We start from the raw sequence: 27967 nt of genomic DNA, 5'->3' as shown, positions 1-27967 counted from the left end.
GCACTTAAAGTTTCAGCTAATTCTGACATGTACTTTACCTTCTGTGAAGGTATTCAAGTATATGTTCTGTGAAGTATACTGTATTCTGTATTCAAGTATACCTTCTGTGAAGCCTATTCAAGTATATGTTCCATTTCTCCAATGAGTGTGCCTTTAGTGTGTCCTAGGAATAAGTATGGCTAATATACCAGGTATCAGTCATCTTAATTTTTTCCCATATGTCTCCTTTCTGGTCTCTGTGCAGCCATCTCTGTAGACTCTACCATGAGGACACAGGGACTCACCTTGCACTGGCCTTTTTGACTGTATGCCCATGAGAAGCTGCTTCTTCCACCTGTCCTATAGGCCAATACTAGACCATACAGCTTCCATTGTCTAGAGTTCACCCATCCAGCACTAAAAATGAAGTTGCCTGGTATCTTCTGCTCAGTGATCAGAATATTGAACTTATTTTTTTAAGTTTATTTATTTATTTTCAGACATACAGAGGAAGAGAGACAAAGAGTGTGTGAGCAGAGGAGGGGCAGAGAGAGGGTGAGAGAGAATTCCAAGCAGGCTCTGCGCCGTCCGTGCAGAGCCCAACCTGGGACTGGATCTCATGGACGATGAGATCGTGACCGGGACTGAAATCAAGAGTCACAGGCTTAACTGACTGAGCCACCCAGGTGCCTCTTAAGCTTATTTCAAGTAGAACTTTAATTAAAGAGTTAAATGCTGTCCAAAATAAATATTTAGTATAATATCTACTACATGTGATTGATATAAAGTATATAAGTATCAGTGCAGTTTTTCAGGTCTTCAGTTTTCAACCAACTGGAAACATCTTTTCATTTTTACCACCTACATCCTCTTACCTCACACAAAAAAATTAGTTTTTTTTTTTAAGTAGTGGAATTTTCCCGGGAAAATTGCTTTGAAGTTAGAAAATAAATGAAAATTTATCTAAATAAATCAAACAATAGTCTAATTTTACTTGATTATTCTATTACAAGTTTCCATGCACAATGTATTGTTTCCTTCTTTCCCTTCTTCCTCCATCCCTTCCTTCCTTCTTTCCTTCATTCCTTTCTTTTGTCTTTTTTAAATGTCCAACCTGATACCCTTCCTTGTTTTTTTTTATAATTTTTTAAGCACTTATTTATTTTCGAGAGACAGAGACAGAGCATGAGCAGGGGAGGGGCAGAAAGAGAGAAGGAGACACAGAATCTGAAGCAGGCTTCAGGCTCTGAGCAAGCTGTCAGCACAGAGCCTGATGCGGGCTTGAACCTACAAACTGTGAGATCATGACTTGAGCCGAAGTCGGATGCTCAACTGACTGAGCCACCCAGGCACCCCCTGATACCCTTCCTTGTATCTGTTCTCTTTGATAGTGCCCTCCTATACTATCCAGGTCTTGGCTATGTGACTTACTTTGGCAAATGGGACAGTAGTCAATATGGCATAAGCAGAGGCTTGAAATAGTACATGTTCACTGGAGGTTGTCCTATTAGTATGTGTTTAAAGGCCTCTCCAGCAAGAAGAACACGTAGCCTGCTGGAGGATGAAGTATCAGATGGAGCAGAGATGATCTGCCCCAGCTCAGGACTTCCTACAGTCTTTTCAAGCTTCCCCTCCAAACTAATGCTCTTAAGCATCCAGTGTAAGTAATGAGTTACTTTTTTCATATGGAACTAAAATGGTACTAGTTTCAAATGCATCTTATTTCATATGCATCTAAAATTTTAGGGATAATTTAAAAATAGTGACACAAATAGTTTTCTGTGTTCTGTGGCTAAGATGAGAAAATTTAGTAGACAAAGCATCATTCCTTTAAAAACCTGGCAACTGAATACAGATTTATAAGTGAGTACAGTTAAGACTAGAACTACTGTCCAGTAAAGCCATGGTCAGGTTGCCAAAACTCAGAATCATGAGCTAAATACTTTATTATTGTTTTAAGTTTGGGGATAGTTTATTACCCAGTATTAGACAACTGATACAAGCAAGAATTTGAAAACGTTATTACTGGTTGCTAAACAAATCAAGCTGCTTGTGCTATAGACACATTTTTAAAAAATAATTTTATCTTTATTTTTATAATTTAGTATTTAGCAATATTACATAGTATATATTGAGCAACAATTTACTAAGAATTCCAGATGATCATATTTCCACATGAACATCTCCTTTGCAATTCTTTCTTATTTGATCTTTTTGTCTTTGTTTCAATTTATTTATCATTAAACCAAAGTCATTTTAAAATATCTTAATTAAGTAAAAAATAGCCAAATTAAAGGTCATTAAGATACAATATGTGTGTACATAAGTGATTAGAACTGTTAATATTCACAAACAATAATATTTAAAATATAAATGCATGGAATTATCCTACAGATTCTGGAATATATTTAAAACATTTGCTGTAAAAATTATGAACCAAATAACAAGTTAAAATTATTTTTTTTTAATTTTCATCAAATTCAACATTCAAATTCTTTCATAATGCTTGGTATTTTATTTTTCTTAATATATTAATATTTTCATAATTTTATAATGAAAAGACAATGTACTTTTTTTTTACTTTTATTTTTTTATTTCTTTAAATTTACATCCAAGTCAGTTAGCATATAGTGCAACGATGATTTCAGGAGTACATTCCTTAGTGCCCCTTACCCATTTAGCCCATGCCGCTCCCACAACCCCTCCTGTAACCCTCAGTTTGTTCTCCATATTTATGAATCTCTTGTTTTTCCCCATCCCTGTTTTTATATTATTTTGGTTTCCATTCCCTTATGTTCATCTGTTTTGTCTCTTAAAGTCCTCATATGAGTGAAGTCATATGATTTTTGTCTTTCTCTCACTGACTAATTTCACTTAGCATAATACCCTCCAGTTCCATCCACATAGTTGCAAATGCCAAGATTTCATTCTTTTTGATTGCTGAGTAATACTCCATTGTATATCTATACCACATCTTCTTTATCCATTTATCCATCGATGGACATGTGGACTCTTTCCATACTTTGGCTATTGTTAATAGTGCTGCTATAAACATGGCGGTGCATGTGTCCCTTCGAAACAGCACACCTATATCCCATGGATAAATGCCTAGTAATGCAATTGCTGGGTTGTAGGGCAGATCTAATTTTAGTTTTTTGAGGAACCTCCATACTGTTTTACAGAGTGGCTGGCCCAGCTTGCATTGCGGCCAACAATGCAAAAGAGATCCTCTTTCTCCACATCCTCGCCAACATCTGTTGTTGCCTGAGATGTTAATGCTATCCATTATGACAGGTGTAAGGTGATAACTCATTGTGGTTTTGATTTGTATTTCCCTGATGATGAGTGATGTTGAGCATGTTTTCATCTGTCAGTTGGCCATCTGGATATCTTCTTTGGAGAAGTCTCTATTCATGTCTTTGCCCATCTCTTCACTGGATTATTTGTTTTTTGGGTGTTGAGTTTGGTATGTTCTTTATAGATTTTGGATACTAACCCTTTACCTGATATGTCATTTGCAAATATCTTCTCCCATTCTGTCAGTTGCCTTTTAGTTTTGCTGATTGTTTCCTTCACTGTGCAGAAGATTTTTATTTTGATGAGGTCCCAGGAGTTCATTTTTGCTTTTGTTTCCCTTGCCTCCAGAGACGTGTTGAGTAGGATGCTGCTGCAGCCAAGGTCAAAGAGGTTTTTGCCTGCTTTCTCCTCGAGGATTTTGATGGCTTCCTGTCTTACATTGAGGTCGTTCATCCATTTTGAGTTTATTTTTGTGTATGGTGTAAGAAAGTGGTCCAGGTTCATTCTTCTGTATGTGGCTGTCCAGTTTTCCCAGCACCACTTGCTGAAGAGACTGTCTTCATTCCATTGGATATTCTTTCCTGCTTTGTCAAAGATTAGTTGGCCATACATTTGTGGGTCCATTTCTGGGTTCTCTATTCTGTTCCATTGATCTGAGTGTCTGTTCTTGTGCCAGTACCATACTGTCTTGATGATTACAGCTTTGTAGTATAGCTTGAAGTCTGGGATTGTGATGCCTCCTGCTTTGGCTTTCTTTTTCAAGATTGCTTTGGCTATTCGGGGTCTTTTCCAGTTATATAAAAATTTTAGGATTATTTGTTCTAGCTCTGTGAAGAATGCTGGTGTTACTTTGATAGGGATTGCATTGAATATGGAGATTGCTTTGGGTAGTATCGACATTTTAACAATATTTGTTCTCCGTATCCAGGAGCATGGGGTTTTTTTTCCATTTTTTTGTATCTTCTTCCATTTCTTTCATAAGCTTTCTATAGTTTTCAGTGTATAGATTTTTCACCTCTTTGGTTAGATTTACTCCTAGGTATTTTATGTTTTTTTTGGTGCAACTGTAAATGGGATCGATTTCTTGATTTCTCTTTCTGCTGGTGTATAGAAATGCAACCGATTTCTGTGTGTTAATTTTATATCCTGCAACTTTCCTGAATTCGTGAATCAATTATAGCAGTTTTTTGGTGGGAACTTTTGGGTTTTCCATGTAGAGTATCATGTCATCTGCAAAGAGTGAAAGTTTGACCTCCTTCTGGTCAATTTGTATGCCTTTTATTTCTTTGTGTTGTCTGATTGCAGAGGCTAAGACTTCCAATACTATGTTGAATAACAGTGGCAAGAGTGGACAACCCTGTCTTGTTCCTGACCTTAGGAGAATAGCTCTCAGCTTTTCCCCATTGAGGATGATATTAGCATTGGGTTGTTAATATATGGCTTTTATGATCTTGAGGTATGCTCCTTCTATCCCTACTTTCTTGAGGGTTTTTTTTCAAGAAAGGATGCTGTATTTTGTCTAATGCTTTCTCTGTATCCATTGAGAGGATCATGTGGTTCTTGTCCTTTCTTTCATTTATGTGATGAATCACGTTTTGTTTTGTTTTGTTTTGTTTTTTTTGGTTTCGATAGCATTAATTTCTGCTCTAATCTTTATTATTTCTTGTCTTCTTCTGGTTTTGGGTTTTATTTTTTTGTTCTATTCCCAGCTCCTTAAGGCGTAAGGTTAGGTTGTGTATCTGAAATCATCTTTCCTTCTTTAGGAAGGCCTGGATTGCTATATACTTTCCTCTTATGACTGCCTTTGCTGCGACCCAGAGGTTTTGGGTTGTGGTGTTATCATTTTCATTGGTTTCCGTGAACTTTTTAATTCTTGATTAGCCCATTCATTATTTAGTTGGATGTTTTTCAGTCTCCAAGTATTTGTTACCTTTCCAAATTTTTTCTTGTGGTTGATTTCAAGTTTCATAGCGTTGTTATCTGAAAATATGCACGGTATGATCTCGATCTTTTTGTACTTACTTAGGGCTGATTTGTGTCCCAATATATGTTCTTTTCTGGAGAATATTCCATGTGCACTAGAGAAGAATGTATATTCTGCTTTGGGATGAAAAATTCTGAATATATCTGTTAAGTCCATCTGGTCTAGTGTGTCATTCAAAGCCATTGTTTCCTTGATGATTTTTTGATTAGATGATCTGTCCATTGTTGTGAGTGGGTGTTGAAGTCTCCTACTACTATAGTATTACTATCGATGAGTTTCTTTATGTTTGTGATTTATGTATTTGGGTGTTGCCACATTTGGCGCATAAATGTTTACACTTGTTAGGTCTTCTTGGTGGATGGACCCCTTGATTATGATGTAATGCCCTTCTGCATCTCTTGATACAGTCTTCATTTTAAAGTCTTGATTGTCTGATATAAGTATGGCTACTCCGGCTTTCTTTTGTTGACCATTAGAATGATGATTCTCCATACCCTTATTTTCAATCTGATAGTGTCTTTAGGTCTAAAGTGGGTCTGTTGTAAACAGCATATAGATGGATCCTGTTTTCTTATCCATTCTGTTACCCTATGTTTTTTATTGGAGCATAGAGTCCATTGACATTTAGAGTGAGTACCTAATGATATGAATTTATTGCCATTATGGTGCTTGTAGACTTGGAGTTTCTGGTGGTGTTCTCTTGTCCTTGCTAATCTTTGTTGCTTTTGGTATTTATTTATTTCTCTCTCTCTCTCCATATATATATATATATATCCTCAGAGTGTCCCCCTTAAAATTTCATGCAGGGCTGGTTTAGTGGTCACAAACTCATTTAATTTTTGTTTGTCTGGGAAACTTTTTCTCTCTCCTATTTTGAGTGACAGCCTTGCTGGATAAAGAATTCTTGGCTGCATATTTTTCTGATGCAGCACATTGAATATATCCTGCCACTCCTTTCTGGCCTGCCAAGTTTCTGTGGATAGGTCTGCTGCAAACCTCATCTGTCTTCCCTTATAGGTTAGGGACTTTTTTTTCCCTTGCTGCTTTCATGATTTTCTCCTTGCCTGAGTATTTTGTGAATTTGACTATGATATGTCTTGTTGACTGTCGGTTTTTGTTGACTCTAATGGGGGTTCTCTGTGCTTCCTGGAGTTTGATATCTGTGTCTTTCCCCAGGTTAGGAAAGTTTTCCACTATGATTTGCTCACATAACCCTTCTACCCCTATTTGTCTCTCTTCCTCTTCTGGGAACCCTATGATTCTGATGTTCTTCCTTTTTCATGAGTCACTGATTTCTCTAATTCTTAAATCATGCTCTTTTGCCTTCATCTCCCTCTTTTTTCTGCTTCATTATTCTCTATAAATTTGTCCTCTATATCACTGATTCTGTGTTCTGCCTCATCCATCTTTGGTGCCGCTGCATCCACCCATGATTGCAGCTCAAAATTTCATTCTATTTTTTACTTCTTTTATCTCTGCAGAAAGGGATTCTAATCTATTTTCAACTCCAGCTAGTATTCTTATTATCATGATTCTAGATTCTGGTTCAGACATCTTGCTTGTATCTGTGTTGATTAAATCCATGGCTGTCATTTCTTCGTGCTCTTTCTTTTGAGGTGAATTCCTTTGTTTTTTCATTTTGAAGGGAGATATGAAATTAATGTGGTAGAAAAATTGAAATAAAAAATTAAAATTAAAAAAATATTAAAATTAAAAAATTAAACACACACACACACACACACACACACACACACAAAATAAATGATGCTTGATCCTAGGTGTGTTTTGGTCTGGATGTTGAAGGTGGTTTGACAGATTAGAGAAAAAAAAGGGGGGAGAAAAACCAAGGAAATCATTTGGGAATTTGAAAAAAATGAATACACTGAAGTAGACTAAAATGAGATGATGGTCTAAAATAGAATTTGAAAAAAATTAGTCAAAAGTAAAGACTATAGAAGAAAAAAATTAAGGAAAAATATTTTTAATAAAAATTACAAATAAAAATGAATGTTTTCTCTTTCTGTATTCAAGAAAAAGAAGTGAAAAAGAAAAAAAAAACACGAAAGTTGAATAGATGGACCTGCTAAAAGATTGAAATAGGACTGAAGTTACTTTGTTTCCCCAAAGAAGTCAGACTATGAAACACTTTATAGTCCATAAACTAAGTAGGCGGTGAGACCTATGTTCTTGAAGAGCGAGGTTGGTCCAGTTGGGCGGGACTCAGTGTAATGGCTCCGTTCTCCACTAGATGGCGCTGCTAGCCTACTGGGGTTTAGTGTTGTGGCATTCATAGGTGCGTATGTGCATGCCCAGGAGTGGTGAAAATGGTGTCACCAAGCTACCTAGTCTCCAGTATATGAACTCTGTTCTCCCAGATCAGTAATTGTGCACCCATCCTCTGTCTTCAGTTTTCGTCCACTCCCTGCTTTTTCACTGTCTGTGACCAGGCCCCAGGTAGTACCTCTCTTCTGAGTTTTGTCTCAGATGTGGCTGTTTTCCCCAGCCCCTTACTTCTGAAGGACTGCATCTTTAACCAGTTCTGCCCCTCTGTGGGAGGGTCTCATGGAGCAATGCCCAAATAAGCAATGGCCAAATGTCGGCTGCACCCAGGAACACTTGTGGGACCCTGCTGCTGCCGGTGCCCTGAGACTGTGGCCAGGTGCCAGCCTGCCCCGGAAAAAATTCGCAAGATAGTGTAGCAGCAGCGTTTCAGGGATTATGGGAAATCACAACTCACATCTGGCACCAGTCTTCACCCTTAACAACGTTGTTCCAGCATCAGCAATGTGGCCCTTTTCTGGGGTCTGCTGGGACCAGGTGGCTTCAACAGTCTCTACCAAATGTCCTTCCAGCAGTGGAACTGCTTTTCCCCAGGTGGCCCGAGAACCTCCCGGACCCCACTCTGTTTCTGGGGATTCACCCTTCCCACCAGAGCCCTCCCCTTTGCCCTTCCCTTTGCCCTCCCCTTGTTTACAGTCTTAATGGAATTTAAACCCTCTCCTTTCTCCTTTCTCCTTTCTCCCTTTTTAATTTAGTCCCTGTAGCTTTTTCCAACTTTCCCCTTTCTCTCCAGCTGCTTTTGGGGAGGGGTGCTTTTCCCGTATTCTCCCTCCCCACCATCTCGGTCCTCTTTCCGCCTGCAAAAACACCTCCCTTCCCGCAGCTTCTTGATCCCCAAGTTCACCTCTCTGCACCATGTACCTGCTGAATTCTGTTGTTCATGTTGTGCAGATTGTTGTGTTAATCCTGCAATCATTTTTCTAGGTGTGCAGGATGGTTTCGTTTTGGTCTGGCTGTATTTCATGGACACGAGACACACAAAAAACTTCCATGCTGATCCGCCATTTTGGCTCCTCCCCCAAAACTACAACGTACTTTTAAAATTAAAATAGTATATACTTAAGGTACATAGCATGGTATCCATATACATCCATATAAATATTGAAATAATTACTATAGTCAAACAAATTATCTATCTATTTATCTATCTATCATCTATCCTCTATCTATCTTTCTCCTCACATAGTTACCTTTAAGGAGGGGGTGAGAACACCTGAAATCTACAGCATCAGTATGAAGACTCTAGCTAATAATACTGCATTCTGTACTGGAAATTTTCTAAAGTGACTCAGTCTTAACAGCAATAGTAAGAAGAATGCAGATGTATCATTTTCACTGAATTTAACCTTATGTGTTGATTACAGGATTCCTGTGAACAAATTATTCACATGAGTTGGAAGCAACCCAGTACTTTGTCATGAAGAGTTAAGAAGGATATAACTTAGTACAGAATTTGTCTGTCTGGGTTTGTTTGTTTGAGCCAGAAAAATGTGTATCCCTGCAAGGCAACAATCTGAACTGAGTTTGTTTAGTATTTGGTTAGCATTTTGTTTATGCAGTGCTTAAATATTATTCAAGAGCTACAGTTAAATGCAGGCTACCATATTTGTCAATGCAATATATAGAAACAACTTAAATAGCAATGAGGAATAAAAACATGGCTAGAAGAACAGATAGGAAAAGCTGTTGAGATTTTTAAGGTGATAACTAAGAACAAGCTAATTAAGACACTAAGAATTTTTTGGGAGGCAAGATGATGATGGGTTCAACTGAGGAAGAAAATAGAAGTGGAGAAACTAGGTCAATGGTGGGTTTGCTATCCACCTTGACTGAGTGATTTTGATTAAACACTTCTCATTTGTTTCCTCTTTTATTCTTTTATAGTTTCCTCCTTTTGATCCTTCAACATATTTTCTCTTTTATTAATTTTTAACATAACTCCAAGGGAGAAAAATAACCCTAAAATAATCAAATAAAAATTGAAGAAGGAAAGCTTAGTATAACAGCCCAATCTATTTATTAAGTTTCTACTCTGTTTGTCAAGAAATATACTAATCATTCCAGAGGATACTAGGCTTGGTTTCTACTCTCAAGAAAAATCTTTCTGAAGTTGATAAGCTGGTACTGTAAGGCTACATTTTATATGTTGTTCACTTATTTTTCATCACCCACCAGCATTTTACCAGTTAAAGTACCAAAAAATGGAAGAATATTTGATGTTTTATTCATAGATTTCAAAAAAACAAACACAAGTTTGAAAGTAATATGGAATAAAAGAATGTGATTGAAGCTACATTTTGTGGTCTAGAAAAAAGAGACTGGTAAATATAGGAGGAATACAACTACATTAAGAACATATTTGGGTATTAAGAAATATGATGAAGGCAAAATGAAAGTAAAAAAGATAATTACAATTTTAAAATTCGTGCAGCTGCCTAGGGGGTTTGCAGATATCTTGTGGGTGATCTGGTGTGTCAAATTAGTTGTTGGTCTTAGAAAAGTGCACAAAAAGAGGCATATGCCTTGCGCTTTCTAGAAGAAATCAATGAAAGCATTCAAACGTATAGTAAGAGAGATCTCTCAGTGACAATTTTCTTTAAGAACCCAGGACTGCAAATATATTAACATTTCCATAAAAGGACTTTGTGCCAAGTAATAGAGAAAGCAATGCAACAAACAAATAGTGAAGAGGGAGAGAGGGAATACCTCAGTATTCTCTTCTGTTTTCTAGACTCCATAACCCAGTGATAAATATGCTTGTGTTCCCCCCTGTGAGGCCTGCAAATTAAGAACTAAAATTATAATTGTTAATTAAGGTCTATTACATGTATGCATTTTATATTTCTAGATAAGTTAATAATTGTTCATAAGTAAACTGAATAGTTTACACCAGCCTTCATTAACCCACACATGTATATTTGTTTATCTAAGCATGTTTATCATCAGGTAAGAGGGAAAAAGGGAGGAAAGAGACTTGTTTACTTGGAGTCAAATGTCAGAGAGAAGAGTAGTGACATCACTCTAACTCTTGTCTCTGGGAAGGTCTTTCTCAAAGACCATATGGTCTCTTCTAGTCTGGGACAGGTTATACACAGATGCCATGTTAGCAGCTCCTCTTGGACCGTGGCATAATTTATGATATCCTCATCTTCAGTTGCTTGCCCACAGAGAGGGTGTATGAGATGAGCCATGGCTTTCTCCCATATCTAGGGATCAGTAATTTTGCGGCTTCCTGTCCCCAAATCACCATTTCATGAACAGCAAGGGCTTGCTCATCTATTGTGGTTCATCACTCCTAGATGGTAAGTCAGAAAGATTATTACACTGGATTATTTATTAATGCAGCTAAAATTGGAGGCCTGGCAAGTATTAACCCAATCACTGTATGTATCTTCCCAGGCAGTTTAGTAACATTAAGAATTAAATCAATTCTGTGACTAGGTTAGGGATAACCAGTGCTTTTATTAAAGTTAATTCTTTTATTTTCATATCTGATTCTAACCAAATTTGGACAAGTAGCTTGACTTCTATGAGCTTTGTTCTCCTTATCTTTAAAATCAAATTAGGGCTGGGCACCTGGGTGGCTCAGTCGGTTGGGTGGCCGACTTAGGCTCAGGTCACGATCTCATGGTTCATGGGTTCGAGCCCCATGACGGGCTCTGTGCTGACAGCTTGGAGCCTGGAGCCTGCTTTGGAATCTGTGATTCCCCCTCTCTCTCTGTCCCCTTCTGAGCTCATGCTCTGTCTCTGTCTCTCAAAAAATAAATAAACATTAAAAAAATTTTTTAATTAAATTAGGGCCTCTTGGGGGTCTCAGTCAGTTAAGAATCCAACTTCAGCTCAGATCATGATCACAGTCCCCAAGTTCTAGCCCCACATCAGTGTCTCTGCTGTCAGCACAGAGCCTGCTTCAGATCCTCTGTCTCCCTCGCCCTCTGCCCCTCCCCCGCTCATGTTCTCTGTGTCTCAAAAATAAACACTTAAAAATAAGTAAATAAGTAAATAAATAAAATGAAGTTAACAATAACAAGTAGCTATTTTATAAAGTTGTCATAAGCTTTAAATGAATTAATACAAGTAAAATGCTTAGAAAATGGACTTGGTATTACTCTCAACATTGGCTGTTATTATTGGCATGAGTATTATTACCATTATCACCCTTATATTTTATATTTTGTGTCTATCGTTCCTCATCACAAAACTAGGTTGCAACCTCAATTTCAGGAACACCAGATCTCTTCAGGTTAAGTTAAGAATTTATATTTCTTGTAGATATTCATCTCTGCATTGAGATGAGGAACCCCAAACTCCAGGAGCACAGTTTTGGGACCTCCCTCATGTGTTGGAACCATGCTGGCTTGCAAGGCGCCATTTTACCACACTAACAGTGGCAACTATCTGAAACACAGTAGTCTCTGAGAAAGTAGGAGGCATCTAAGATAGGTCAATACAGTTTTAATCCTTTTACCTATTTTATTTTTGTGTTTTATCAGTTCCTATGCTATTATTTTACCTCACTTGTTTATGATTCATTTCCTTATTTGAAATGTTCTCATATTGCTTAAACATCTTTACTCTTTCTATAAATTCAGTAAATCTATCTCTAATTATTATTATTATTATTTACTTTATATTCTATTTTATAATTTGATTTATATTTTAGTACTTGGTAAAAATATATTCATGGCCACAGAGATAGTAGTAACAGATAAGCCTATGCCACTACAAGAGGTGTTTGAAAGTCTTCTTTTATGTTTTTGTTTAGTTACTCTGAAGTAGAACACTGGATTTGACAGTATTAGCAAGCAGCCCAGATGATTTTGATACAGATTATAAGCAGAGCTTGCTTTCAGAAAAGTATTCTACAGTTTGGCAAAATATATATGCATTTAAACACTTATTCATTTAATTATTTGGTCATTCATTCATTCATTAATTCTTGGCCATATGTTTCACTGATGCAAATTCACAATTTATACAAATTTTCTCTGTTTTTACACAAAAATATAGTTACCATTTCTTTCCCATTATTTTTTCTGTTATTCTTCAGCATCGTTTTTAGACACCCATAAGAAAATTATGATATATTAATTTGTATCCTATTTCTATAATATTCAGAATGGATTCAAAATTCATTTTTCCTGCATTTTCTTGCACTGTATCTTTGTATGGTTTTGAGTTTTCTTCTTAAAACACTCAGTGATGAGGGGCGCCTGGGTGGCTCAGTCAGTTAAGTGTCCGACTTCAGCTCAGGTCATGATCTCACTGTCCGTGAGTTCGAGCCCTACGTCGGGCTCTGTGCTGACCGCTTAGAGCCTGGAGCCTGTTTCAGATTCTGTGTCTCCCCCTCTCTCTGACCCTCCCCCGTTCATGCTCTGTCTCTCTCTGTCTCAAAAATAAATAAACGTTAAAAAAATTTAAAAAAAGAACACTCAGTGATGATTTCAAGTTTTCTAAATATAGTTCATCCACATTTTTCTTCAAAATTATTCCTAGACAATTTTTTGTAAACATTTTTAAGAGATAACAAACACAATGTATGTTTAGATGTAAAACCAATATGTACAATGTGTTGCTTTACTTCCTACTTCAGATAAAAACAGTTAATTTTCTTATATATATTTTAGAGTGGTAAAAATGAGCATTTTCCATAAATATATTAAGATAATTAGATTATTAACATAAGAAGAAAAAAGTTAATTGTGCTGCCTGATAACTTCTATGCTGCTACATACTCCTGATTTCTAAAGCTTCTACTCTTTCACCAATAAATTTAAGAGCTTTGAGTGCTTTTGGTATCTTTAGGGCCACAAGTCTCAGTTCTGTTCCACCATAGAAATGTCTTCACCACATTGACGTAATTATATCCTGACATTATGATGAGGACTACTGTTATAAAATGTAGTCTAATGACCAAAAAGGTATAACAGGCAAAGGAATAGATTTATCTTAACAGATCCTGGATGCTGTGAGTAAAGATGAGGAGGGAAATAAATAATACATCCACAGTGTGGTGAAAGAAAAATATTTTAGAGCCCAGGCCAGCCTGTGATCTCCATTTTTCTTTTTATGGGTCACACTACCATGCTATATAAATCTACCTGTGTCAATAAATATGCACTATTCCTAAAAAAGTTTTGTAGAAAAAGCTAGAGGTCTTGTTAGCATGATGGTTCTATGCTCCTCAAGGTTGTAAAACATCCATACCCAAACTGAACTGTTTTTTACTAGAAACAAGGGCCAAAAATAAACTGGGGGTTAATAGTAATTTCCTTACCATTTCTGTGGTTTTCTAAACCACATATATCAAAAAAAATTTTTGTAACTTGTCCCAAATACCAATCACCTTGATAAATTCATTTGTTGGACAGACTCAAGGACACTAGAGGGGAAAAAATGCATTAATTTCTTTGATAAAGCACCTGACACAGTATTAAGGACTCCTTAATAATATACATATTTTTAGTTGAAATTGTTTATTCAAATTGAAATTGGTTGTCTGAGGCCTAAGAAAAATTGGACAAAATAAAATCATTTTGGGCTGTTCAAGACTCAAAGCAAACCTCTGGTATTAAGAGCATCATTTGATAAGTGCTACAATTTCACTTAAATTTCAATGTATAGGTTTCTTTATATTTCTTTTTTTTTAATTTTTTTTTTTAGTTTATTTATTTTTGAGACAGAGAGAGACAGAGCATTAACGGGGGAGGGTCAGAGATAGAGGGAGACACAGAATCCGAAGCAGGCTCCAGGCTCTGAGCCATCAGCCCAGAGCCCGACACGGGGCTCGAACTCGCGGACCGCGAGATCGTGACCTGAGCTGAAGTCGGACGCCCAACTGACTGAGCCACCCAGGCGCCCCTCTTTATATTTCTTTAATACCAAGTACAAATGCCTATGAATACCTCAAGAAATCTTTAAAATCAAATCATATTTTTACCTACTCAATTTGTTTTTTAATAACTACCACATAGTGTTTCCCATAGCATCTTACTTTTGCTTGTCCTCTGGGTGGGCCTACTCATTTCTAAACATTACCTGTCTTTAATATTCCGAATCACCTCCTAAATATAGCCCATGACAGTTTGATACCATTCTGTTTTGAAATATTTCAGCAGTTAATTTTGTACTTGTTGGTCTAATAAAATTATTTACTGTCTTGTTTTGTCCAATACTGCTTCCTGGTTTGTTCTAAAGTACTTAGGAAAACCATCTGGTAAAATATTTTCTGCTTCCATTACCATTTCTCAAGTGCTGTTTGATCCTGACTTATTTCAAAGTTAGAAAGACTTAACAATCATGTATCTAAGCTACTCATTTTATAGTAGATGGAACTGAACTTGAGAGTGATTTGTTATTGGTTTGCTTGTGATAAAACTGCTCTAACAACTGGGTCTTCTAATTCTGGTCACTTTTCCTCACTATCTACTTTTTTAAATGTTTATTTACAATATACTTTTATGTACAATCTACTTTTTTAAATGTTTATTCAGTTTTGAGGGGTGGAGGGGCAGAGAGAGAGAAGGGGACAGAGTATCTGAAATGGGCTCTGTGCTGACAGCAGAGAGCCCAATGCAGGGCTCAAATTCCCCAACCATGAGATCTTTACCAGAGCCAGAATCATATGCTTAACCAACTGAGCCATCCAGGTACTCCCCACCACCACCCCCACTTTTTTTTTTTTTTTTTTTTTGCAGAGAGAGAGAGAGCATGTACAAGGTGGGGAAGGGCAGTGGGATAGAGAGAAAGAATCTCAAACAGGGCTTGATCGGAGGACCCTGGGACCATTACCTGAACTGAAATCAAGAATCCGATGCTCAATGGACATTTTTTAAAGAAAGTTCCTTCAACCTCTAAAATGTAATACTTTTCTATTATATGTGTTTCTAGTATTGTCACTTATATATGAATATATCATAATTATTCAATTTTTCACCTGATTCCCAGTGACTAGAAAAGTGCAGAGCATAAACTATTGAAAAAATTAACATGTTAAGATTGATAAGTTAATTGACCTGAGAATACTTCTTCTTTTAAAATCATAATATCAGAAAGATAAAAAAAAATCATATCAGTTATGTGGTCTTTTAATTTTTTACCCAGAATTCAGTATGCCAAAATTGTGAAATCATGTAATATCCTCTCACTGCTTCCTACCCATGGTGTCTATACATTCAACATATTTTCAACAAACATTGGTTGAGCACCTATACTGCCTGAAGCACTCTGTAGAAAAATTATAAAAAACAAACCAAACAAAGAAACTACTGCTTTCATCCTAATAAAATGTAGTTTTTCAGAATGGCTTTAGTCTGGGGCTCCTGGGTGGCTCAGCTGGTTGAGCGTCTGACTTCAGCTCAGGTCATGATCTTGCAGTTGGTGAGTTCTGCCCCGTATTGGGCTCTGTGCTGACAGCTCCGAGCCTGGAGCCTGCTTTGGATTCTGTCGCCCTCTCTCTCTGCCCCTCCCCCTCTCATGCTCTGTCTCTCTCTGTCTCTCAAAAATAAATACTAAAAAAATTAAAAAAAAAATCATCATGTAACACACCTAAACCATACACACACACACACACACACACACAGACAATATTTAACTAGGTCAAATGTTGAAAAGAAGATGCAGACAGTGAATCAGTCATATATCTAGGAGTATACACACCTAGAAGATGGCAGAGTGAAGAAGATAAAGATTACTTCTTAAATAGATGCTACTGGTCATGTCTAAAGAACGTACAGAAGTTATTTAAGCGTTATTTGCTGAAGCAGAGAATGCTGAGAAATAACTGGATTAGGGTGGGGTACCTCAGATCATATTTTTTTATTTTGACATAAGAGATATTTCTGTTATTATGCATGATGTACTACTAAAATCTCTTGAATTTTGCAAAATCATGCAGTAGAAATAATAATGCTTACAAAAATTAAGTTACATGAGAACATTCATTGTCTATGAAAGCTGCAAACAAAGCACAGAAAACAAAAACAAAACCTCAGAGACAATTTTAAAACATTACCTACATGGTTAAAGTTCCACTGATATTTTACTCAGTTTCTCCATCAGTAGGTCCTTTGTAGTCTTAAACGTGGAACTTTGTATTTCTTACTTCAAGAGATTATTGAAGACAATTGTGAAAATTAAAAATCTTATGGATAGGTAGCCTTCCACATTTTTTCAATACAGGGGAAGTGCTTTTGAGTCTTAATCTGAACATACAGCTCTGTCAGCTTAATGCAATGGAAAGTTTAAGGATTCTTAAAACCACCAAGCCAGGCATTTATTGCACTTTCACAGAATTTTTAGCTTAAAAATAATATCTTCATGTTATTAAAGCTTTCTTTTCAATTATGGAGTAGCATGTTACTGATTACTTTAATGCATATCATCCTGGGAAACATCACATGTGAACCAACGTGACTTTCACATTAAACTTACATCCCCTCCCTATATTTTTGTGAGTCAATTCTCCTTAAAGAGCCACATGTTGTGGCAGAAAATATTAAATTGAGTTGGAAATTCCTTTGAGACAAGTGGTTAGACATATGGGTCTGGAGTTCAGAGGAGACATCTGTGCTAAGAAATAAATGCTAATTATCTGAGCGGGGTTGGTTATTGAAGAACTGTTTGTGAATGAGTTTATACATAGAGAGAATGTACAGTGAAAAGACAGGGGCTAGCACTGACCTGGGAGAACTTCACCTTGTTATAACCATGATCTTGAAAAGGAAATAGAAAAGAGGTAGCCAGAATGTCTACAGAAAACAGGAAAATGAATTAGACAAGGGAAGCGGAAAACCCACAGTTCAAACATTTTCACTTTATTGTTATCTACCATACTTATACCTCTTCAAGCATGCTTATAATAAAGTAACATTGAAAACATTGAAAAATAGCACCAATTTTTTACATGTTCATAAAATACATCTACATTGGTATATTTAGAAATGTAAACGTACATGCTTGTCCCATGCATGTGTGTGTGCGTGTGTTTTTTATACATGATCCATTAGCATATTATTGTAGGTTTCTTTTTCTTTTAATCTCTCCTGACAAGATAATAAATAAATCACTTATGGACAGGGCATTGGAGACATCATATGGATGTGCTAACTTTGTGCCCTTGAGAAAGGGCAGAGGGGAACTTTCATAAAGGATTATATCCATATAAAAATTACAAAAGATGTACCAAAGAAAAATGATGTCTATGCCTTGGTTAACAATTGTACATGGGATTTGGAAGGAATATGGAGAAACCACCAGTAACTACTCAAAAATTCATGCAACAGTTCTAAGACATGTAATGCTGCTAAGAAGCCAGGAGTTGTTACTGACAAAATGGAGGTGGTAGTTTGAACATAGCAGCTATGATAAATGATGAGATGAGGGGACAGTGGAGTGAACCGAAGGAGGGTACATTGTGAAACTTTTTACTTTCCGTTAAAACAGGAGAATGCAGAGAAAAGCAATAAATGGAAAAAAATATTTTTAAAAAGCATCCTTAATGTACTTTTTGGATAGAAGAAATAACAAAAGTATAGTGAAAGATGATTCTAAATCTAAAAGAAGCCTTATGAATCAGGTTTAGAGTCAGATCTTTGAAAACCAACTGTAGAACTCTCAACTACTACAATCCTGGTCCAATTTTAGTGGCCTCAGGTTTTCAAACTACGACTAGCATTAACGCTGTGTGCTTATGAGCAGAGGGGATTTTTTACTGTCTTTTTCATGTGGCTCTCTAGTCCCACCCTTACAAGTAATGTTTCTTTATACCATTCTGCTCAGGGCAGGCAAGAATGAAAGACAGTGAGGATGAGCAAACATTCCTACCGCTACATCAGGACCATCACCACCCATTTTAAAATTTGACTCTACAAGATTAACAAATTTGTATTGTTATACCTTCCCCCCTGGGGTTACCCGTCAGTTGTATAGTACATGTTTCCCCTCACATCCAGATGTGTACACTTTTAAATTGCATTGTTTAAAATTCTTCTTTAGGTCATATTACTTGAGTAATTTGAACTATAGCAGGTACTATAAAGGTTGGGACAATATTAGGATTTGGGCAGCATTATTATTTAAAGTAGTTTCACCAGGGCTTTGCTACTTGTCTTCCATTCATTATCAAATTGTTGAATGGACTGTATTCAACAGGCTTTTATGTAGAAAATGATTTTATTTCCTTTTATCAGTAGCTTTCAAAGGTACTCAATTAGATCACTCTGTCCTATACTTGAGGATTTTTTATTCCATGCAAATCTCAGAGCTTTTTTGGTTCACTTTTAGGTATTAAGAAATAATTTCATTTTTATATAATTTCAACGATTACAGCTATCATTCAGTTTAATACCTTTTACCTTCCCACACAATCTCAAGCCTGACTCACACTTGGCAGATGACAGCCGGGGGAGTGGGATGGAGATTAAAGAAAAATGTCAACATTTTAACTGATGATATCTTACTATAGCTTCTGGAAACTCTTTCTGGCAGAGCTTTATATACTGCCTCAAAACACACAAGGTACTTTTGTTGGTACTTTGTAGATGAGTGACTTTCAACATTGCACTGTTCTCCAAATGGGTGATGGCTCATGGTTTAGGGCTCCCTCTGTAAATCCTGTATTGACTATGACACCCTGCAAAGACTGTTGCCATTGAATTCACTTCACTCATGGTTGCAAAGCTTTACAGCAGATTCCTCTCAAGATGACTCCAACTCAGCTCCTATCATGTACACATATAATCCAGCCAAAGTTTAGAAGTGCAAGATGATCATCTTTCTAACATCAGAGACAGATGCAATATCTTCTCACCTTTAGATTTTATTTTGCTGAAAAGTGTCACACATCAGTCCCTATGCTGTTGAAAGACCAAAAGACATGTATAAAACTTACCAGGGCTCCTGAAGTCAGTTTATTTGAAATGGTAGTGGACAAGATGGGTGGAGGAAGTACAAAATGCAGACAACTCCCTTTGAATAATTCTATTCTCTAACAATACTCTCCTCAAATTGGTCTCCTTTTCCCCTTATATATCACCTGGGATGGGAATGAACTAAATTTCCATTCCATAAGCAAGATCTTTATTTGAAATTTTGGTGAAACCAGTCATCTACTGTTCCCAGGTTTGCATTCTCATCCAGATTGAGACAATAGGAAATGTTTATTTAATATCCCCTTAAATTTCTAAGGATCATTTATTAAATAATTAAATCAAGAAATGGCAATGGTGATAAAGTATGAGTTATTAAGAAAGCATAATGGACATATACTTGTGATTTTTTAAAAGTGGTATAGAGGTGAATCAGATAGAAAAATTATTATTTGAAGTAAAATTAACTAATTTAATTTTTGATGAAACATCTGAATATTTAGGGGCATATTTAATTTTAGTTTATTTGAAGAAAAATGCTTTATGAACTAAAATTAAGAAACAAAATATAGGGAAGAGGTTTCTAAATTTCTCCAGGTACTTTATTTTCAACAGTTGTGTTTACTATTTAATATTAATGTAGTTCCTTACCAAACAGAGTTTTAAAAATAATGACTATACACATTACTCACATATCTTAATTGTACTTCATCGTGGTTTCTAAGAAATATAATATCCTTAAAACTTTATGAAGCCATGATGGCAATTAGAATTTTTTTTATGCGTTGGAAAGTAATGTGTTCTTTCAAAGACAGGATAACAGTGGCATTTTACAACCAGTGAAAGTGTATAAGATACCATACTTTTGATTTCCAATAACATTCACAGCTTGATATTTTAGAAGTTGTACAACATCAGTTTATCATCCTGCAAAAATTATTTAGGAAAGATCTAAGTACTTCATGTTTTATGCTTTGTACAACTGCATCTTTGGTAGCTACTGGCATAGGTAATGAGGGCTCCATTTCACCTTCAAATCTAGATTACCTAATTTAGAGTAGAAAATAGAAATTTTAATCAACAAATATGTCAATTTTCAAAATGAAATAAGAAATATAGGGATACACTGAACTATATAGCAGGTCAAATGCAGTCTACTAATACTGCAGACTTAGAAGGACAGAGAAACATAACTATAGAGAAAGTCCCATACTTCATTTAAATATATTATACACGCGTATTCCTTAAAACTTCATCCATATAGGGGCGCCTGGGTAGCTCAGTTGGTTAAGTGTCCAATTTTGGCTCAGGTCATGATCTTGTGGTTTGTGAGTTCAAGCCCTGCATCAGACTCTAGGCTGACAGCTCAGAGCCTGGAGCCTGCTTCAGATTCTGTGTCTACCTACCCCCCTCCCAGGCCCCCCCCGTTCATGCTCTATATCTCTCTCTGAAAAATAATCATAAAAACAAAACCTTTATCCATATAAGACAAAAGAGAACATAAAGTTACATTGAAGGATATCATGAGAAATGTAAGTAGTCTCAGAGAGAAACATTCTCAATATTAAGGATAATAGGCAAGGCTGAAACAGTTTATGACTATTTTTTATTTTATTTTATTTTTTTGCAGCCATAGATGAGCTTACTAATTTTTGATGGAACTATTTATCATTTACAAAGGGCAAATGCAAAATTCCCAGGTTAACTTTTAGAATGTCACATCATTTCCTTTATGCTTAATTTTCAAGGTTGGGAAAGGAAAGGGACAAAAAACATTTAAATACATTTTTAGTGTCTCAGAAATTTCTGAAGGACTGATCTCAATTGGTCATTTCTTTTTATATATCTTTTATGTTCATATGACAATGCCAGGCTTTTATGGATTAGGAGGAAAATATTTGACTTGATGACCTCAGAATATTTCCTGTCTTTATATTGTCAGTTGTATTGATATCTGGCCTTACTGAGGGTGTCTGGTTGGCTCACTTGAAAGAGCATGAAACTCTTGATCTTGGGGTCGTGGGTTCAACCCCACATTGGTTGTAGAGCTTACTTAAAAAAAATCTGGTCTTACCTGTAATCACTAAATCCTTTTAAACTGTCAATTTCCTGACATTTGATAGGTATCTTTATTCTCATTACTTTAACTCTTCAAGGGATATGTTTATTGCAGAGGATACTCTAGTCTAGAGGATATTCTTAACTGAAAAGCAAGTGGTGAACCTTAAATTCCTTTTACATGTCCTTTGTTAATGTGCTAAACTGGACAATATGAGTTTCTAGGAATTATTATCAACATTTATTACAAAAGCTCAATGAAGACAGGCCTAAGAGGTTTGCAGCACTTCATGAACCTGGAACCCAGCCTTATCTTGATTGTACTTTACCTTTCCAAGTGTGGAGGATGGAATTGTCTCTTAAATCAAAGTCTGAATCTTGAGTAAGAGTTAGAAAATAGAAATATACAAGAGAAAAAAACAAAATGGAGCAAATAGATGTTGCCTTGTCCAGTTGTTTTTACAAACTGTTTTGGTCAATTAAAATTCCAATATGTAGGACAGGGAACTAACTGCATTTCACGTAGAACATAATTTTGTTGCTGATCCATAGCAGAAATCTTCCCTTAGGATTAAAACAAGGAAGGGAACCGTATGAGCTTTATCTAGAGCAGTGATTCCTATACTTCTTTTGGATAACATTCTCTTCTAAGGGTCTGATGAGAAAGCCAAAACATACTCTCCATAAATTGTCACAAATACATATATCCTTATAAGATAATTCTACTCAACAACAAAGGGAGAAGATTATTGATATAATAATACAAATGAATCTTAACATTATGCTGAGTGAAAGAAACTAGATATAAAGAACACATAGTATATGATTCCATTTATATGTAACAGGCAGAACTAAGCTATGACAGAAAATAGATCAGCAGTTACCTAGGGCCAAGCATTGAGATGACTGCAAAGAGGTAAAGGAAACTTTCTGGATTACACTGGTGTATTTTTTTTCAAACCTCACTTTAATATATATAAATTAAACCTAAATAAATTTTATGTTAAAAAATCATATATTCCAAAATGGTACATTCAGATCCTGGGGCTTCATAGACCCATGAAATCTTGCAATATATCTCTAAATATATTTGAATCCCAGTCTAGAATTCAAGTAGATTTTGAAGGGTCACAGTAAGTTAATATTTGCTCTGAAAGAGAGTGAGAAGGTATAAATACGTTACAGAGAATAAAAATGTACAAGCCATTATTTATTTATTTATTTTTTTTGTTCATTGCTTGTGTAGACCTGTGTCCAAATAAAGATGATTCAGGGGTTAGTCCTAATAATTAGAAGCATAATAAAATAAGTGACATATACTTTCTATATATTTTCCAATATTCTGATAAATCTAGAAAAATAAGTATTCTACATGTGTGAGCACACACACACACACACCCCACACATCTTTAAAGTAAATAAGACAGGGAGCAAACAAGTGGATGTGTTCTTAAGAAGTGTTGGAGTTGAAGGCAATTAGCCAGATCCTCTATTTAGCTCCAGAACTAAAAGATGATGGTTTATATTGTTCAGGGAAATGGGCAGTGCACAGTATATAGACTAAGTATGAGGAGAGTGAAACGGGTTTACAGTAGGTGTTCAGGACAATTGGAAGAGAATAATGGGGAGAAAAACAAAGGGAATTTTTGCAGAGTGGCAAAGGCAATCCATTTTGAGCTAGAAACCATAAATTTGTGTTAGCTTCAATCCCAAAAATGACATGACTTTTTATTTTCCCTAATGTGTTTAGTAGCCCAGGAGCTGAGAAGGTCTACAACTAGATTGAGACACAGGTGGGAATTTGAAGGGCAGTGTGTTGAAATGATGAGAAGCTAACACTGCTCGTGGCAATGGAATCACAGCTACTGACGCTGGGATCCATTCTGAGCAGAAAACAAAGAGAAGCCGGAAGAAGGGGGCTGATGGACTGGGGGAAAGAGATGGGTCAAAGCACAGGTGTCCTGAGAAGGCAAAGGAAGTGTGGATGTAAGAGCTCTGGAGGGAGAGGATGCTGTAGGCAAAGGGTGGTATATTTGGTCTTTAAAATTTTAGAGGCACCACAGTGTGCTCTCTTAGAGAGCAGGGCTTTATCATTTTCTGCGGCTGAAAGTGAGCCTCGGGGCTTTGAATTGAATCAGAAATGGAATTGGTGGAAGTGACCTACTTACTAACTCAGCAGACAGAGATATGGAACTTGATAGGAAAAAAAAACTTACCTAGAAAATTTGCTTTATCAAGATTAACTAAGAATAGAACATAAGAGATAGAAGAGGCAGGGAAAGCAAGGGAGAGTGAGGGAGAAAGGACCAGAGTGAATAAAAATAATTCATTGTGTTTTGTTTTCTGGGGCATCTACTTTACAATCTCTTTGCCATTTCTATTCAAAATTCTAAGTACCTGGGTCTATCTTACATTGCAAGCAAAGTGGGCCTGCTCCCAATTGGCTGATTAACTCACTACCTTAAATAAAGTTAAATTTGCTGTCCAAAGCCACATTCTGGTTATTACATAGAGGTTTTCTCAGTGAAAATTCCTAACAGATTCCCTCCCAGTGTGTGTGATTCAGGAGTGAAGGTGTGTGATTTTTAATAACTGATGAGAATCTTCTCGTCTTTAGTACTGATTCACCTGGTCAGATTTCTCTCATAGACATCAGTATTGGCCAAATAAAAAAAGAAAACAGAATAGAGGTCTTTCTTCCCAGTCAGTTTCCTAGAGACTCCGGGTATTTTTTGTTGTTGTTTTATAAATTACAGTTTCAAAATAAAATGCAATTATGGATGTAAATGGTTCAGAATTTTTACTTGAGTTATTTAAAAAAAACACATTCATTAAATACACTAGGACTGCAAAGTGCATTTTCCTATATATCAAACTCTGCTCCAAATACTAGGAAAAGTTCAGTGGGACATTATAAAACACAAATTATCATAACACATATTTCCAGTGCTCAAAACCTGCTTTCTAAGTTATCTGTAGGTCCTAACTAAATCTTGTGAGGTAAGTAGTGTCATTCTCATATTAAAGCAGGGGAAATTGTTTATTTTTATGACACATTAAAAATCACAAAGGTGCCAAATTGTCAAGTCACAAAGGTGCTGAATTGTGGTGAGAAGATTGTTGTCTCCAAACCCTATGCATTTTCTACTAAAATGTGCCATCCTCCTGAGAAAATTTCTGAACCTAAGTTGATAAAAAATTATAGAGAATGACAAGAAACTAGTTATGGAAGAACATTTTGTTACTTCAACGTTTTTCTATTGAGTGTCTATAGTGTATAGGGGCTGCTTGTGGGACTGGGGTCAGAAGGTAAATAAAATACAGATTTTTCTGTCATAAAGCTTTCACTGCAGTAATGTTTATATATCAAAGCAGCCCAAATAATATAAATGCATTGCAAGGGACAATTAGAAAATATAAAAACATGAGTAAATTGTGAAGTAAATGTTTTTTACTTCAGAAGAGGTGTGGTCATATATAGGCTATATGGAAAAAAGATGTTTCAGAGCAATCATCATAATGAATAGAAGACACAGAGCCAAATAACCTGTAGCTTTTGAGGATGATTCTATTTCCTAAAAGTCAGGAGAATTATTTTTTAATGTTTATTTATTTGAGAGAGAGAGAGAGAGCACGCGCACCAGTGGGGGAGGCACGGACAGAGAGGGAGACAGAGTCTGAAGCAGACTGGGTGCTGTCAGTGCAAAGCCTAAAGTGGGGCTTGAACTCATGAACCCTGAGATCATGACCGAACTGAAGTTGGGTTTCTCAACCAACTGAGCCACCCAGGTGCCTCCTAAAAGTCAGGAGAATTTTAAAGATAGAGTCGATAAGGAAAGAGAGAAAGTTGCATGAGATCAAGTGTCTGAAGGGTAATATAGTCTAATGGGGGATCCACAATTGTACATGCCCAGAGCATCCAGGCATATCAAACTGTATCTGAGGGAAGGGGAATGAGGTAGTTAATGAGGTCCGTGGCAAACCAAAAAGCATGTAAGCTGCCTAAATAATCACTACTCAGTTCAACTAATTCTTGCTCTATTAAAAAAAAAAGTGAGTATTCTCATATACTTATTCAAGGCAGTGTAGGACGAGGTCATGCAGAGGACACGATGCGCAGTTGACGAGGGCAGAGGCTCCTCCCACTTGCACACCCTTCCTTGGAAGGCACTTTTTGCCTGGCTGCGCGCCCAGGTCTGTGCGCCATTTTCAGGGAGGCCGACTTGAGAGAGCTCATTTTTGAGACCCTCCGGACGGGGTGATTGTGGAGCTCTTCTTGTCTTTTGGCTGCTCAGGACAAGCCTCTTGCTTAGAAACCTGTCACCTATCCATCCCGAATGATCCGCCTCTTTCTTCGACCTCTCAGTCTCTTCTGATATGCGTCTTTGGGAGCCATTTTCAGATTTCACACCAGGAACTACCAAATTTGTGAACTAAAAGAAAGGTATGCTATTTAGATTTTTAGGTGAAATCTCTGAATTGGTAATTATGTCAGTAATCTTTTTTAAGTTTATTTATTTATTTTGAGAGAGACAGAGACAGAAACAGTGTGAGCGGGGGAGGGGCAGAGAGGGAGCAACAGAATCTCAAGCAGGCTCCTCACTGCCCAACGGAGACCATGACTGACTTGAGCTGAGATCAGGAGTCTGACATTTAACCGACTGAGCCACCCAGGCACCCCCTTTTTAAGAGCTTTTTTTTTTAAGTTTATTTATTTTGAGAGAGAAAAACAGAGGGAGAGAATTTTCTTAAATGTTTATTTTTCAGAGAGAGAGAGAGAGCAGGGGAGGGGCAGAGAGAGAGAGAGAGGGAGACACAGGATGCGGGGCTTGAACTCTGGAACCATGAGATCATGACCTGAGCTGAAGTGGAATGTTTAACCCACTGAGCCATCCAGGTGTCCCTGTGACACATAATTTAAAAGTGTATACTGAAACCCTGTGAGCCAGAAAAATGCCTGCAGTCCACATATAGCCTCAAGGTGTCTGGTTTGTTCTCTCTGGTCTGAAGGAAACAGTCTTTACTGGATTAGGAATTCTAAAGCTCAGGAACTTTCCCTGGGTGCCTCTGGCCTGCTGTGTAATATTATGTAATAACTTAAAGGCTTTTTGTTTCCATTTACTCAACAGAACAATGGAGGGGATAGCTGACATCTTATATCTTAAGGCTGTTTTGCAGGCCAAATGAGATAATGTAGAATGAAATCTGAAAGGTTCAAAATGCTACTGAGGAATATTTTTATTATTTATAAGAATGATTTATGAATCATGACAAAGATCTATTACTGATCAACAAATAATATATTGTTCCTGTGTTGTCAATTCAGTTTTCATACTGGAGAATTGTTTGTTTTACTATCTTCATAAGAAGCTATTATCACTTTAAAGTGTGTGAAATATCGCCAGGATAGCACAATTTATCACTTGGCCAGTCTCAATAGGAAGTAGGTTGATGTGTTCAGCCTCAATAGGAAGTAGGTTGATGTGTTCATTTAGAAGTGTTATTTAGGCTCTAGAACTCTGAAGGGCTGTGAGTCTCCCGAGGTTGAGGGTAATTTTGATATGACTAATACCCTACTGGTCCTCTTTATTATGACTTGTAACTAAACTGAATTTTTAGAAAATATCTGAAGCACACAGCAGTGCTATTAAATTAAATGAATAGACTTAGAAATGAGAGATGTTTAGACAACTTAAGTACCACCTAAAAATCTCAATTTCATACACTCTTGAATAATTAAACTATTCTGGGAGTACTCACCCTTTTATATAGCAATAATTGATTGAACTGGGTAGTGATTTCATTTATGTAGCTGTGTGCCTTCCAATTGGCATGGGCCCATTTACCAGCCCATCCCCTTTCCCTCAGTGGGATTTAAATTGTGTAAACAATTTAAGGAATGAAATTGAGGGGAATGAAATTGAAACCAGTGAAGATGAATGTTTCCAAAACCGACCAGACCATATTGTACCTGATTCCTGTGGGCAGCTGGAAAGTCCAGTTTCTGTGTCCAAAGGAATGTGGTAAACTCGGGCTTGGTTTGCGCAGTTACCAATATCGCAGGGGTAAACCTTCACAAGCAGGCTCTAACAGATCTACAGAAGTCAGCTCCGCGATGCTCAGTTCCACGGAAAGGGCCATTTTACCTATGTTCATAAGCTTCTGGTTATTTTCTGCTAACCACAAAGAAATTGGCACTCTCTACCTTTTATTCAGTGCTTGAGCTGGCATAGTAGGAACTGCCCTTAGCCTTCTCTCCTGATTCAAGCCGAAGTTGGCCAACCTGGCACCTAGTAGGAGACGACCAAATCTACAATGTAATTGTTACAGCCCATGCATTCATGATAATTTTCTTTATAGTAATGCCTATCATGACTGGGATTTTGGAAACTGACTGGTGCCATTAATACCTGGAGCACCAGACATAGCATTCCCTCGAATA

At 36.7% G+C, this 27967-nt stretch overlaps 1 pseudogene; it reads right to left on the bottom strand.

Moving 5' to 3' along the window:
* LOC112862746 (large ribosomal subunit protein eL13 pseudogene) overlaps nucleotides 1-27666 on the bottom strand; it is a 114120-nt pseudogene extending 86454 nt beyond the window's left edge.
* Nucleotides 27667-27967: the final 301 nt, after the last annotated feature.

The sequence above is a fragment of the Puma concolor genome, chromosome B2, assembly GCF_028749965.1.
Source record: "Puma concolor isolate L17-30 chromosome B2, mPumCon1.1.hap2, whole genome shotgun sequence".
Lineage (NCBI taxonomy): Eukaryota > Metazoa > Chordata > Mammalia > Carnivora > Felidae > Puma > Puma concolor.
This window is presented reverse-complemented; position numbering and strand designations above follow the sequence as displayed.